The sequence below is a fragment of the Canis lupus genome, chromosome 28 (genome assembly GCF_048164855.1).
Source record: "Canis lupus baileyi chromosome 28, mCanLup2.hap1, whole genome shotgun sequence".
NCBI classification, from domain to species: Eukaryota; Metazoa; Chordata; class Mammalia; order Carnivora; family Canidae; genus Canis; species Canis lupus.
The window spans coordinates 18,192,656-18,208,685 of record NC_132865.1 but is presented as its reverse complement, the minus strand read 5'-3'; the positions used below and the strand labels follow the sequence as shown (position 1 = coordinate 18,208,685).

The window sequence follows — 16,030 nt, the reverse complement described above, 5'->3', positions numbered from 1 at the left end:
AAGTTGAAATCAAGATGAAGTTTGTCCAGAGGAAGAGGAATCCATTTGGTTCTTTAGCTACTGAAGAATCCTTGGGGATCCTTTTTGCCTTCCACTGTTTCTACACTCCACACTAGAAAGATTAACCAAACTACACTTTAGAAAGATTAAGTCATCAGGAAAGGTAAATTTGATTGGAACTGGGGAGTCCAAATAGAAGACTATGCAAAAGAGTTATCACAGAATGAGGAGTTGTGGCCTTGACTGGTGATAACTAGTAGAGAAAAAGTTTCTTGCCATGACTGAGGGTTAAAAAAAAGGTAAGTGGATGGGGTTAAAAAAAAGGTAAGTGGATGATATTGACATAGAGCCCAAATAGCAATTTCTTAGAACTGAGGGGGGAAAAATTAGGAAAAAAAAGTAGGACAATAGTCAAGAGAAGATTTAAGATGGGAAGGAGGTGAGAATCTGGGATGGGTCAAGCAGAGAGAGTCAATAGAGAACACCCCTAAACATGACTAGAAATGAATCTAGAAGAAGATATCAAAATTCTAGCTACAGAGATCACCTTGAAAGGAAGAGAATTCAATTTCCTTCTTCGGAAATACCAGAGGGAATGAGAGGGATACTGATTGTAGACGATAGAAACTTAACGTGTGAATAAACATTGCTTTCAGTAAGTTGAAGATTGACCAGACACAACTATTTTAATCAAGGATATAGTATTACTCTACTTAAACTTTGTGTTACTAACAAGAGACATTTTTTAAGTGTGTAAAAACAATGTATTTGTTGTATAGGAAACATATGCTTTATTCAACCTAAATTTGTCTGAGACACTACTGCCACTTAAGAAATTACAAAGTTCTGAGTATTCTTCATTTATGGGTAAGTTAGGAAGTTAGAAAGAAGATGATTATTGTATGAAAATTTTGGATCCTCTATCCTTAAAAATTACTTAAATGAATTTGATAATGATAAAGCAAGTTCTGAAAGCTGGAAATACAATTAGAGAGGGATAAAATATGTTCACATTAGTCAAGCCTTTCTTCTTAATTTGGGTTTATCTGCCATTCAGAGGAAACTTAGAAGTTAAGCGTTAGAATAATTATAATTTAAATAAAAAGCTATTGCTCAACTTTTTTATTTAGAAAAGGAAACTAAATAATACCCCTTTGTTGTTTACCAAAGTATAGATATGATGGCATTACAGATGCCCATAAATGTGTGTATGTGAGTTTACATAATTAAGAGCACATTAGTGTGTGTGTGTGTGTGTGCGCGGGTGTGTAATGAAACTGTCTCTAGGCATGGTCAGGTACAAAGGTCCATCACTTAGGTCTCAGAACTAAATAAACATGTGAGTTTATGATTATTTTATTGAGCTTTCTTATTTTATGAGCCACTAATGGCCCTTGGATCAGTTATGTTGATGAGCCTGGAAACCTACAGCTTCAATGAGATTTTATTTATTGTTTTTATTTTAAAGTGCCAAGAAGAAAATGCCCAGTTCCCAGTCTTATTTTTCATTTACAATAAACCATAGAATAAAACTTTTTAATGTAGAGATGGAACTAAAGTATATGTTAAGTAGTTTCTAACTGGCAATTTGTTTATGACTTTCTAATTTACTTTCAATTTCCAATGCAAGTTGTTGAACTTTTGAGTTTATTTCTTACTATCAACTTCAGTATCAGCTTATGTTGCTTTTACACATGCTGAACTTATTGGCTAAATTTACAGGGTTATGTGGTTTAGCATTTGTGAGGAAATAATGTATAATGAGACACTTTTTAAAATTTGTTTTTGCATGTACTGTAATTTATTCATGTAATTTGTATATAGTTCTGTAATTTATTCATGTCTTTTTTTTTTTTTTTTTGAGAAAAAAACTGTAAACTTCTGTGGGAACTTGCAGACTTAGATGGAGCTATTCATCATTCCAATTTAGTCTTTCCGAATTTACCCGCCAGGTAAGTCCCTCCCCTCTTCTAGGGCTAGGTAAATAAATTAATGATGTGAGGTAAAGAAACAGCTCCAGTTCCACAGGAAAAGACTTGAAGAGTGACAAGTAGATGCCCCTGACTAAAGTATTGATATTCCTAATATTCATGAATAGATCGAGTTTGAAAAATAAGCATAAAAGTTTTACTTAATGTAGTAGTTGATACTTTGGGTTACTTATCTATTAGAATTAAATAACCTCCTTACTCTACTTTTTTATCAGCATCTTGCCATTTTTATTGATAGCACCTCTACTAGAGTTTGTCATGTGAAAGAGACATTTGCCAGTTTAGCTTCAAGTATCTTAAATATTTTGGTTTTCTAGATTTTTTTAAAGATTTATTTATTTATTCATGAGAGACACAGAGAGAAGCAGAGACACAGGCAGAGGGAGAAGCAGGCTCCCCGCAGGGAGCCTGATGTGAGACTTGATCTCAGGACCAGGGGATCATGACCTGAGCTGAAGGCAGATGCTCAACTGCTGAGCCACCCCAGCATCCAGCATCCCTGTTTTTGTTGTTGTTGTTGTTGTTTTGTTTGTTTGTTTTTTAGATTATCCTGAAGTTAAAAAAGAAACCATTTGACTTGATACATGAGTGTGTTCCATGTGGTTAAACTGTACCATTAAATTTTGAAAGGATTCTAGGTCACTTTTTGAATCACAGACTTTTAGTGCTAAAATATTTATTAAAATCACACCATGGAGAATGAAAAATATTATTGCCTATTGAATCCTGTATATTCAGAATTAAATCCTTCAAGTTTCTTTATATACACAAGAGTTAGAACAGTTCACTTCTGGTGACCAATTTGGAGTGGAAGTTTAAAGGATATCTAAGCAAGAAACACCCATTTTCTGTGTATACAAATGTTCTAAATAAGATTTATGTCCAAGTTAAATAAAATCAAAATCTAGTGTTTATTATTCTGCTAGACCTTGCATTTCTTTGCATTACCACTTGCACCATTGCAAATATTATTATAACAAATTCCCATTATTCATGACTTTACATAAATTCAAATGATTTTGAAATTCAAATGATTCTAGTGACAGAGGATAAAAATCTTTTAAGGGAACTCCTATATATGAGAGCTCTAATAATACTTCCACAGGCATTTCTAAAGTCCTAAACCTCGTTGTTATATAGATTCCAAAATCCAAGTCTTATAGAATCGGATTTTTAAACAAATATTTTTATCTTAGTGAAGATGGTAAAATTTATAGCAAATTAAGAGCTAGGTGTTGAATCTGGCAACAGAGTAGCTAGATAATGGAGCGCACTTTAAATAAACTAAATAAAGTGGCTTGTTAGACTCGAGTCCGTATATGTGACGTGGTGACCAGGGAATGCCTTTGGTATCAGATAAATTTAAGTTGGAATCTTGGTCTTGTCAGGGGTGTGTGTTCCTGCTCAAGTTACTGCACCTTTTGAGTGTCAGTTTTCTCATCTATAAAACTGAGGACAATAACACATCTTACTGTGTAGGATCTGATTAGGATTAAATGAGAAAGAAGAGGGCCTCGCAAAATGCCTGGCTCAGAATTGGCCCCTCCTACGTGTTAAGCACAGTACTCTCCTTTCAAATGCAACTTTCTGAATTGTCCTGCAGGAGCTCCAACCCTTTTAAACAGATCTGCCTCTTCTGGTTTTGCTCATGAATGAAGACAAAAGATTATTTTACCTAAAGAAGTAGAAATGATTGCCTTTAACAGCAGTTGTATACACCGAAAAGGAGGGGTGGAAGAGGGCTATATTTCCTACAAGTTAAACTTTTTATTTCTTGCATATCTTAAGGATTTTTAAAATCTACACTTTTTTGTTGTTATTTTATAATCCATATGGAATATTTGGTTTTTCTTCTGCCTTTGAGAAAAAGAAATGTGTGAATCCTTCACTTGTTCATAGTTTCAGACTAATAATTACTCACACTGAGTATTTTAAAAATGTCAGTTACAATAGTAAACAATTCACACGTATTAACATACTTCTCAGTTATGTATGATATTATTTCATTTTTACACGTAAGGAAATTGAGGCAAAAAAGAATTTAGGTACATTTCCCCAGGGTCACGTAACTAATAAGTGATAGAACCAGGATTTGAACGTTTGAAGACTGCCTTCAGAGCCAACCACTTATTCACGGCACAGTAAATAATCAGAGATAAAGTCAGTCTAGAAAATCATACCAGGCTGTGTCATTAAAGAGGTCCTGTCACTGTTTTTACTGTTTTTTTTTTTTGGGGTGGGGGGTATGTGTGTGTGGGTGTTTTGTGTAAAGAAATTGCTATGCTGTGTGACTACTTATTTGCTGAATGAACATTTTGTTTATTAGAAACAAGATAACAAGAGGGAATATAACAAGTGTTCTTCTATATTTGTTTAACTACTGTGCGGGTGGACATGAAGGAACATTTTACCATAAGCTGAAGAAATTTGAAAAATCTTTTCAATCCCTAATGTTTAGATATTTTTTGGTGTTCAAGTAAGAATTTTGTTTTTGGAAACAATCCTGTGCAATTTAAGAGTAATGTAATTTTTATCGAATGTATATTTAATTGCCTAATAGGTAATATTTGGCTTATCTCTGTTATACATAAGGTAATTATTTTATTAATCAAAGTAATTTATCAAGAATTAATAACACAAAGCCTTAATAGGTTAACTGGAAAATATCTAACATGTGCATTGAATTAAATCCAAACCTGGGGAAAATAACCTTCACTTTTTTGAGCAGGACACATATTGATTATACATGTGTGCAGCCACGATGGAACCCATGTTGGAAGTGTGTCAAAGAGAGCAAAGCTGGCAGCTCTGGCAAAATGCGACAACATGACTGTACTTTAATATGCAAATACAGGTCTTCTATAGGATTTTCAGTTTTACGTTATGTAATTTCTCATCAGGGAAATTAAGAGTGAATAATAAATATAACATTTAAAATAAAACTCAGTTGGAGTTTAAGATAGTCTTCACCACTATTAATTTCTTCATACCTAAGTGTGATATCTGAATAATATTTTATCTTATTTCTTGAACCTTGCCCAAAAACAGCTGAGGTAATCCATAGTGTTATACATATTACTGCAGCGTAAGTAAAGGACTCTCGGTCTCCAGTCCTAATAATGAATGATCTTGAGCGAGTAACATCATTTCTCTGGGTCTCATTCTCTCATCAGAGGTTGGAATTAGGTTGCTGACTTTCAAACAGTGCTCGGCCGAGTCAAACACATCTGGAGTGCTTTTATTTCCCATACAATTCACACTTTGTATTTTACCTATGGGTTGCTTGATATTTGTTTAAAAGATACTTCCATAAATTAAAGATTTGAGGAGCCCTTGGACTAGATTACATCTGGAAATCCTTCCACCATTACCATAATATGATCCATTTCTTCTTTTCTAATTCCTGTGCTAGAATTAGACAAAGTACAAATGCTTTATACCCCAGACTTTTCATGGGATACTCATCTACCCATTGTACCAGTTGCAGTAACACTTGTTTTTCAAGGTCCAACTCTATGGCCATCTCTCTGATGAATAAACTTAGTAAGTCAGGGAAAAACTCTCCTTTCTTGGAATTTTAGTAACAGTATGTTAGCATATTTCTTTATGAGGCACTTACCTGTACTTCATTCTATCATGGTTATTATGTCTTTGAATTGTTGCCATCCCTAATTCCTGCAGGGGCTAGCCAGTGTATGGGGATGAATAAAAGATAATGATGAGATGATAGGGCACTCCCTGGAGAGCACATATGTCATCAGGAGGGGTCAGAGCCTTAATGGGCTTCCTGGAGACTGTCCACAGGGAAATTTAAAATCAATATTACCAATTGTGTTTCAATAAAAAAAATGTACACTCGAATGTCTTATGAAAGTTTTAGCTTTTGGAAATTTACATTAAAAAATAAAAATCAAATAATGCCAGAACAACAACAAAAAATGAGTGATGGCCACTTACATATACTTCTGGACTGCATGTGTGTCTTCATTCCTTAACATGAATGCAGTCTATTTATTTATACCTTTGTTCAATAAAAACTAGTGTATATTATTAGAAATGTTCAGATAGCCTTTTTATATGGGCCTGAGTAAAATCATGATATTGATAAAAACTAGTGCAAGCCTGACTGTCAAGAGCAATAGGACAATATCTTCAAAATGATAGAACTGTAAGTGGGTCATCTTCAAAGGTAAAATCTTTTGCTCTTAACCTCAGTGTCCCCTACTTGATGCTTTGCAGTATAATGTAGATACCTTCTAGAACAAGGAGGTTAAGAAACATTTCACAGTGTTACTATAGTTAAGAAAGAGGCAGATGGATTGGCCAGTTGCCTGGAAGAAAAGTCTCATCTAAAAATTTAGGAGGGTTTTAGTACAGCCTTCTTCTGTTAATCTTAAAGGAGATCATTTCCATTAAAGACCGGTTTTCTTTTTTTGCTTTTCCTGAGCACCTTTAGTACTCGTAAATACCTTAGAATATGCCAGAATACTGATGAGTTTATATTCTTTTAAATATTGGTCTGCTGGTGATCACACTTACTTATTCTCATCAAAACAATTTTAATTTTAAATTATCCCAACAAAATTTTAAGCACTCACATTTTAATTCTCTAAATGACAGTGATAATGTTTATACCAGATTTAAACTAGTGTTTTATTATTGTTTCCTATTTGAAGTAATTCCCCATTAAGCTTTCATATTCTAGTTGGAATTTTAATCTAATGTTTTATTCTCTTTTGACTAAAAAACAGAGTATTCAGTAGTGACTGGGTGTTTAGGAGGGATGCTTGAACATTTCTGAACTCAGTGACCTATGAACTTAACATGCACCAGCAAAATAAAGTTTGAAATGATGTGTTTATGATGCTAGCTTTCCAATTATGAGGAAATCACTAATTGTTTATCGTCTTGCAGTTTACTAAAATAAGTACAAAATTGATATTATACTTCTTTTAAAAAGCGAGTGATGATTTACTAGGTATGTATTCATTTATTTCAAATAGTTTGAATAAAATTTCTGCTTTTATTTTAATAAATCAGCCAAGAGAAGTTCACATTTTCTTTCTAACACAAATGTAATTCTTTAAGTAGTGCTGATGGTGCAGAGTTCCCTGCAATACTCAGTACCTTTGGTTTTTAATAGTCCTGTTAACAAAGTAGACAGAGACTATCTTTTTTTTATAAAAAGGATAATCCACCGATTTCCCTGAGGAAATTCCGGATCCCAGGGCCCCTCCCTGCACACTCTTGTAGTTCTGCTTTCTTTCCTCAGCCTTTGTTACACTGCCCCCTGCATCTCACCAAGTGGCCTCACAGTGTAAATTGTTCAGGTTATTCATCTGTCTTTTCTCCTTAAAAAAGTATACAGTCTATGCAACTGTCCATGGAAGTTCAGTTTCACTGATACAAAGCTGAGCTTATTAAGAAGTCTACTTTCCTTAAATCCAAGGAGAAAGCTAGTATTTAAATCAAAAGTAGATAATATTTTTAAACCAAGTGTATAGCAGATAGTTTCCTTGAAGATTTATCATAACATTCTTTGCAAGACAAAACAGGCTAAGATTTTAATAAGTATTATTATTATTTATAGTTGCTTAGAGTTATTCCTGTATGTTAATATAGTTGGTCAATAATAACTAATAGGATTTATGAAAAGAATAACCAACTTAGCACAATTTTCTATGCAGATGATACTTTCATATGAAAGACCTCATTGGATTATAACTACCCTAGGATCAGTAGTAGTATTAATAGTGGTGTTATTACAGATATATGTAAAGATTCAAAAATAAAGTTAAGAAAGACTAAAGTTAAGGAAGCCAGTGGATAGCAGCTTTCAGAATGTAAATCTTTTTTAATGAAATACAATTTTAGTAAAACTGACAATGTTTTTCACTTTGTCCCAACATGTCATTATGGGACAATAATCTCAAGTAAATATGAATTTTTTAATCTCAGCATTTCTTAAAATAGAAATTATTAGAAACAAATCAAATTATTAAATAGGAGAATGGTTAAGTATATTATTATACATCTTCATGATGAGCATTAAGCAGCCATTACAAATCTTGTTTTTTAATAACATAGGAACGTGCTGAGCCAAAGGCAGACACTCAACCACTGAGCCACCCAGGTGCCCTTTAATCCGTTTTAAATTATTTTTGCACATGGTGTAAGAAAGTGGTTCACTTTCTTTCTTTTGCATATTGCTGTCCAGCTTTCCCAACACCATTTGTTGAAGAGACCATCTTTTCCCCATTGGATATTCTTTCCTGCTTTGTTGAAGATTACTTCAACAAAAATTACGGGTTTACTTATTACTTTTGTGTTCTCTTCTACTGATCTGTGTGTCTGTTTTTGTGCCAGTACTATACTGTTTTGATCACTATAGCTTTGTAATATAAATTGAAGTCTAGAATTGTGATGCCTCCAGCTTTGCTTTTAGTTTCCAAATTGCTTTGACTATTTAGTCTTTTGTGGTTCCATACAAATTTTAGAATTGTTCCAGTTCTGTGAAAAATACTGTTCATTTTGATAGGGATTACATTAAATGCATAGATTGCTTTGTGTATTATAAACATTTTAACAATATTTGTTCTTCCAACCCACAAGCATGGAATGTTTTTCCATTTTTTTGTGTGTTATCTTCAACTTTGTTCATCAGTGTTTTATACTGTTCAGAGTACAGGTCTTTCACCTCTTTGGTTAGGTTTATTCCTAGGTAACTTACTGTTTTTGGTGCAAATGTAAATTGGATAGTTTTCTTAATTTCTCTTTCTGACGCTTCATTATTTTTTTCTGACGCTTCATTATTAATGTAAAGAAATACAACAGATTTCTGTACATTGATTTTGTATCCTGCAACTTTACTAAATTCATTTATTAGTTCTAGCATTTTTTTTTTTTTTTTTGGTGCAGTCTTTGGAGTTTTCTCTATATGGTATGTCATTTGCAAATAGTGAAAGTTTCATTTCTTCCTAACTAATTTGGATGCCTTTTATTTCTTTTTGTTGTTTGATTGCTGAGGCCAGGACTTCCAGTAGTATGTTGAATAAAAGTGGTGAGAGTGGACATCCCTGTTGTGTTCCTGACCTTAGGGAAAAAGCTCTCAGTATTTCCCCATTAAGGATGTTGGGGCAGCCTGGGTGGCTCAGCAGTTTAGTGCTGCCTTCAGCCCAGGGCCTGATCCTAGAGACCCCGGATCAAGTCCCATGTCAGGCTCACTGCATGGAGTCTGTCTCTCCCTCTGCCTGTGTCTCTGCCTCTCTCTCTCCTGTCTCTCATGAATAAATAAATAATAATTTTAAAAAGGATGATGTTAGCTGTGGATTTTTTATAGATGGCCTTTATTATGTTGAGGTATGTTCCCTCTAAACCTACTTTGTTGAGAGTCTATATCATGAATGGATGTTGTACTTTGTCAAATGCTTTTTCTGCTTCTATTGAAATGATCATATGGCTCTTTATCCTTTCTGTTACTGCGATGTATCACACTGATTGATTTGCAAATATTAAACCATCCTTGTAACCCAGGAATAAATCCCACTTGATTGCAGTAAAAGACTTTTTTAATGTATTGTTGGAGGTTTTTTGCTAGTATTTTGTTGAGGATTTTTGCATCTAAGTTAATCAGGGATATTGGCCCGTGGTTCTCTTTTCCAGTGGTGTGTTTATCTCATTTTGTTTTCAGGGGAATGCCAGCCCCATTGAATGAATTTTGAAGTTTTCCTTCCTTTTTCTGTATTTTGGAATAGTTAAAGAAAGAAGAATAGTTATTAACTCTTCTTTGAATATTTGGTAGAATTTGCTTATGAAGCCATCTGGTCCTGAACTTCTGTTTGTTGGGAGTTTTTTGAACATTGATTTCATTTTCTTTGCTGATTATCAGTCTGTTCTATTTCTTCCTGTTTTAGTTTTTGTTATTTGTTTCTAGGAAGTTATCTACTTTTGCTAGGTTGTCCAATTTGTTAGTATATAGTTTCTTTATAATATTCTCTTATAATTGTTTGTATTTTTATGGTATTGAGTGTGATTTCTGCTCTCTCATTTGTGATTTTATTTATTTGAGTCCTTTCTCTTTTTTTTGGTAAGTGTGGCTAGAGGTTTATCAATTTTATTGATTTTTTTTTTCCCAAAGACCCAGCTCCTGGCTTCATTGATCTCTTTTATTGTTTTGTTTTGTTTTAGTTTCTATATCATTTATTTCTGTTATAATCTTTACTATTTCCTTCCTTCTGCTGGTTTTAGATTTTGTTTCTTGTTCTTTTTCTAGCTCCTTTAGGCGTAAGGTTAGGCTATTGAGATTTTTCTTGCTATTTGAGATAGGCCTGAATTACTATAGAGCTCCCTCTTATAACCACTTTTGCTGCATCCCAAAGGTTTTTTTGGGACATTTGTGTTTTCATTTTAATTTGTTTACATGTACTTTTTAGTTCCTTTGATTTCCTGGTTGACTCATTCATAAAATAGTAACATGTCACTTAACCTACATGTATTTGTGGTCTTTCCAGATTTTTTCTTGTGGTTGACTTCTAGTTTCATAACATTGTGGTCAGAGAAGATGCATGGTATGACTTCAATCTTTTTGAATTTTTTAAGGCTTGTTTTGTGGGCCAATTTGTGATCTGTTCTGGAGAATGTTCCATGTGCACTTGAAAAGAATGTTGTATTCTGTTGTTTAAGATGAAATGTTCTGAATATATATATATATATATAAAACATATATAATATGTTCTGTTAAATCCATCTGTTTCAACGTGTCATTCAAAGCCATTGTTTCTGGCAGCTCTTTTCTGCCCTTTGGTACTGTCCCTATGCTTTAATAAAACTACCTTTTCGCACACCCCCCCAAAAAAAAACAAAGCCATTGTTTCCTTGTTGATCTTCTTTTTAAGTGATCTGTTTATTGATATAAGTGCAGCATTAAAGTCCCCTACTATTATTGCATTATTTCCAATGTTTTTCTTTATATTTGTTATTGTTTTATGTATTTGGGTACTTCTATGTTACGTGTATAAGTATTTACAATTGTTATATCAGGATGGTAAATGAAAAGAGCAAGATATACAAATATACAATGCATGTGATCACAATTATGGAAATGTACTTCTGAGTCCTGAGCCTAAATGCTCCAAAGTGCAAATGGCTCAGGGCCTTCTCTGGGATTCTTTTGTTCCACTTTTTTGCCTGGCTGCCCCTCCTTCAGGTCCCAGATTAAATGTTACTTTCTCAGGGAAGCATTTGCTGACCCTCAGGGTCACTTCAGGCTGGGTATGTTCCTTTCTCATTTCTATATTCTCATAACATTTAAATTTCCTTTAACATATTTATTTTGATTATAGTTAATCACCTTGTAGTATCCCTTGAATATCTATCTTCCTCAATAGACTATAAGCTTCATTTGAGCAGTAACTATGTCAGCCTTGTTTGCGCAACTACCTGGCACAGAGACTGGAACATAAAATGAATTCAGTAAACACTCTTTGAAGAAATGAATGAATGAATGAATGAATGCAAGGCTCTGTGCTGAGAACATTTCACGTAATCTTATTGAGACCCCACAAAGATGTTATGGATCTTTGTCACATTTTATGGATAAAGAAACTAAATCTAAGAGAAAATTGTCCAAAGTTATATAGCAAGTAATTGGGACAGCTTAAATTTAAACCCTGATATCTTGGATTATAGTGCCCGAGCTTTTAGCATCTGATTGTGTAAGTCGTTGCACAACTAATGCAACTAAGAAGACATTTATACCCTGTTGAACTACACAAATGGCTTTATTTGTAGGTCAAATATGGTAATATAGGACAGCCCAGGTGGCTCAGTGGTTTAGCGCTGCCTTCGGCCCAGGGCGTGATCCTGGAGACCCGGGATCGAGTCCCACGTCAGGCTCCCTGTATGGAGCCTGTTTCTCCCTCTGCCTACGTCTCTGCCTCTCTTTCTCTCTCTGTGTCTCTCATGAATAGATAAATTTTTAAAATCTTAAAAAAAATGGTAATATGTCACCAATTTCCTATTTATTAATAATAATGAATTTATAAATATGTTAAATATATAAATTTGTATATATGTGAAAAGAGCGATAGAATTGCTGTGCGGTTTTCTGCATATTATTCTATATTCCTCAGATTTTCTATGCCAAATATTTATCATTTTCTGTGGAAAGAAAGACAGTTGTTAAAATCTATTCATCCCATAATGGTGAAGCTAGATCTCACGTCCATTTCTTTGGCACCATATCCCAAAGAATTTCCACTGAGTAAACAGACTCTGAAAGAGAAAAATCAGAGTTCTGTGTATTGCATAGTTGATAACTCTCTTGTGAATTGGTGTATAATTGGCAGTTGATCAACTTTTCTGCTTAATGTAATCCAAAGTCAATCTTTAAAGTGCATTTTTAAAATTTCCATTTGAAATTCTATGTAAAACCTAAGGCCATGGAACAAGAAGCCACATTTAGTCTAGATCATTGAAACTCTTAATTCATGTTTTGAGCTGGTTAAATATATTTCTTTATAATATGTCTTTCACCTTCTCTGATATTTTCTCTCACAGACACTGCTAGCAATCAAATTTATAGCATCCAGTTTTAAAGACATATGTTTTATTTATTGCAAGCATTAGTAGTCAAGATAAACATAGCTTTCAAAAGTTAGTTTTGTTCTTTAAACCCACCAAGGTAACATAATTTAAAATTTATTTCTATAGTTTTCATCATACTTTTTCTCTTGACTTTCCTTCCTGTGATTACTATTTTGATTGTTCCTGCTCTTGAAATAGATAAAAATGAGCAAGGACTCTGAATAACAGCAGGTTGCTACCACTCTAGTCTGTTAAATACTTTTAGCAGAAAAAGATAAAATATCTTGGCATATAGCATTTGATAGGCATGGAATTAGGGCATGCTGCCTACACACAGATCCTGATGATTGTCAAAGCTACTGGCTCCATTTAAGTCTACTCCAGCTGCCCATTATACGCTGGATCCGAAGAATTAGATATAACTCCTAAGTGATTAGACAGGGCTTATTCTTACATATGGCTTACCAGTCTTGAATGAATGAATGAATGAACCCTAACTAGATTCTTAATTTCTAGCTGTTGTTTCTTGATGATTACATTGGATTTGTTGGCCCCAACCTTACAGATGAACCTGATTGCTCTTCTGGATTGTCTTTAAAAACCAGGCTTTGAGGCAGCAGTGGCTCAGTGGTTTAGCACCGCCTTCAGCCTAGGGCGTGATCCTGGAGACCCTGGATCGAGGCCCACATCAGGCTCCCTGCATGGAGCCTGCTTCTCCCTCTGCCTGTGTCTCTGCCTCTCTCTCTCTCTCATTAATAAATAAAAATCTTAAAAAAAACAAACAGGCTTTGCCAAATTATTTCCATGTAAGCTCTCTACATATCTTAAAGTAATAGTTAATTGACCCTCTTAAAGGGACCTCAGCATAATTTCTCTCTGAACATTGACAGTATTTTTAATATATCTTAATAACTAGATTTAATTAACCTGATTTGGTTTTCCTTTCTTCCTTCATTGATCATATGTATGTTGAATTTGTGTTATCTGCAGAGGCGTCAGCTAAGCCTTGAGAGAGAAGACAAAATACACTTAAACAATAGTCTTTGCCTAACCATATTGTATACTTTAGTTAAATTAGTAATAATTTGCCATAGTTCATTTGCAGAAATCACTCTATATCCTTATAGATGGAACCTGGCCAAATTCAGGCAAACAAACAAACAAACAAAAAATTTTAAGATTTTTTTATTTGTTTATTCATGAGAGAGAGAGAGAGAGAGGCAGAAAGAGAAGCAGGCTCCATGCAGGGAGCCTGATATGGGGGACTCCATCCCGGAACTCCAGGATCTCGCTCTGGGCAGAAGGCAGGCCCTCAATTACTGAACCACCCAGGTGTCCTACAACAAACAAAAATTTAAAAACCTTTTCTAGGCTTACAATTTTTAAGTTGATTTTGAAAATTCACCTTCAGAAGTGAATTCAAAAACTGAGTAACTTAATTATTTTGTTTAACATCTCATCAATTTAAAATATGATAAAACTTAGATTTGTTCACTCTTTTCTGAATGATGTCATTGCTTTAAAATTCATTTTCTTTTTTTTTTTTTTAAGATTTTATTTATTTATTCATGAGAGACACACAGAAAGAGAGGGAGAGGCAGAGACACAGGCAGAGGGAGAAGCAGGCCTCATTCAGGGAACCTGATGTGGGACTCGATCCCAGAACTCCAGGATCACGCCCTGGGCTGAAGGCAGGCGCTAAACCGCTGAGCCACCGAGGGATCCCCTAAAATTCATTTTCAAAATCTTTAATTTCTTTCATGATAATGTTTACCTTGGGACAGGCTTCTTTTGCCAACTCACAGACAGGCTATTCTTTTGCATGTAATTCTATGTGCGGATTAGCCTTTCTTTTTTTAAAATTATACTAATAAAATTTATAACATGATTTTGGCTCTAGGACTTGCCACATTTAATACTTCTAAGATAGATATAGCTTTAATAATTTTTAATCTTTTGATGTGTACACTTATTTGTTTAAAAAATCTTTAATGGCCTCCAATCATGCATGAAAACAAACCTGAATATATCTGTGTAGCTCTCTCTAAACCTCCATAATATGATCCCACTCTAAAGGTCTAATGAGTTTCTCATGCATTCTTTCAAACATCCATTACTTGCTTTCTTTTTTACCCCCAAAGTCTTATTTACACTTGTTCACCAATTAAAATTTGCACATTCCGTAAAGCAATGTTAGAGCTAATACCATTGATCACTCTTTTCTTCAATTATGAATTGTCCTCTGAATTTCAGAAGTAACTAAGTTAGAATAATGTAATTGCCCAGTTATTCATACTAATTATTTGTGTCAATTTTTCTCTCCACAGATAGGTTGACTCCATGAAAATACAAAGTGTATTCTCTATCTTTATGTACTCAGACCCTAAGACAATGATATTCCTCACTAAGGACCACTTAGTAGGGAGTTTAGAAATTGCTTCTGCTATATATAATTTGACAAGATTGAACATTTGGACATTCTGAACAATAAGCTTAGAATCATACGATCTTAGAACTTTTACGCATTAGGAATCTTAAGGATTAATATACCAAATTCTTCATGGTACAAATAAGTTTGAGATTTAAATGGAGACAAAATGGACCATCCATTCCTGGTAGATTTTATCCCAGTGTCTCTGATATCTTTTTTCATTCTGTTTCCTCAAACTTTAAGTGAAATATATGTGTTGCGATGGCTTTCACCTATGAAAAAATATTAAAAGACAGTGTCACATTTATGCTTTGGTAAGAAAGACAGAAACGACTTTAGGAATTTGAAGCCGGAAGGGATTAAATTCAAAGAACACAGTGCTCACAACACCACTGGAAAGCCTAGAGAAAGGAAATTCAGGAAAGAAAGCTATTAGCTTTCAGGTTCACTGCTAACTTTGGAGCCGAGGAGCTGGCCTCACTGATCAAACTATCGCCAACATCAAGGTGGCTGAGTTCCAGGAAAAACAACAGAGGCCTTTATAGAAACTTCTATATGGTGAAGCTTAGGCATTTATTTGCTTCCTACTACTGCATGAAGCAATAGCTTCTGCATCTCTTCTACCTTCTAAATGTGATGCAAGTGCTTCTAAATGGCAGAATCTGATCCAGAAAAACAAATTTCTTCTTATATTTACATCTTAGTTCTTTATTCTGACAATTTGATGCCTTTCCACACACCTCAGTACCTCACAAATGATCAATCTGCTATACCACTGAACAGTAATTGATGCTGATAACAGTAGAATTGTTAGTGCTGGAAGGAACTAGAACTAAATTGGACCCATCTTCTCATTTAAAAGGTCAAAATCACAAAGCAGTGGGATTGGAGAGCCAACTTTAAAAAACCTACCTCCTTACTAGTGATGGAAAGTTTTCCACTCCATGTGACTCTGAACCTGCCTGTTGCTCTATGCTTCCGGTCAATTTAATTTTATGACCTTCAGATTTAATGAAATAAGTAC

At 34.2% G+C, this 16,030-nt stretch overlaps 1 protein-coding gene across 4 annotated transcripts in view; it reads left to right on the top strand.

Annotated features, from left to right (window-relative positions):
- The window catches only part of HNF4G (hepatocyte nuclear factor 4 gamma), a 121,480-nt gene that overhangs the window by 49,588 nt on the left and 55,862 nt on the right, over nt 1-16,030 (top strand). For all 4 annotated transcript variants that reach the window (XM_072804172.1, XM_072804168.1, XM_072804169.1 and 1 more), the window contains exon 3: nt 1,865-1,952. The gene's annotated coding sequence lies outside the window, so the exon portion shown is untranslated. The remainder of the gene's footprint in view (nt 1-1,864; nt 1,953-16,030) is intronic.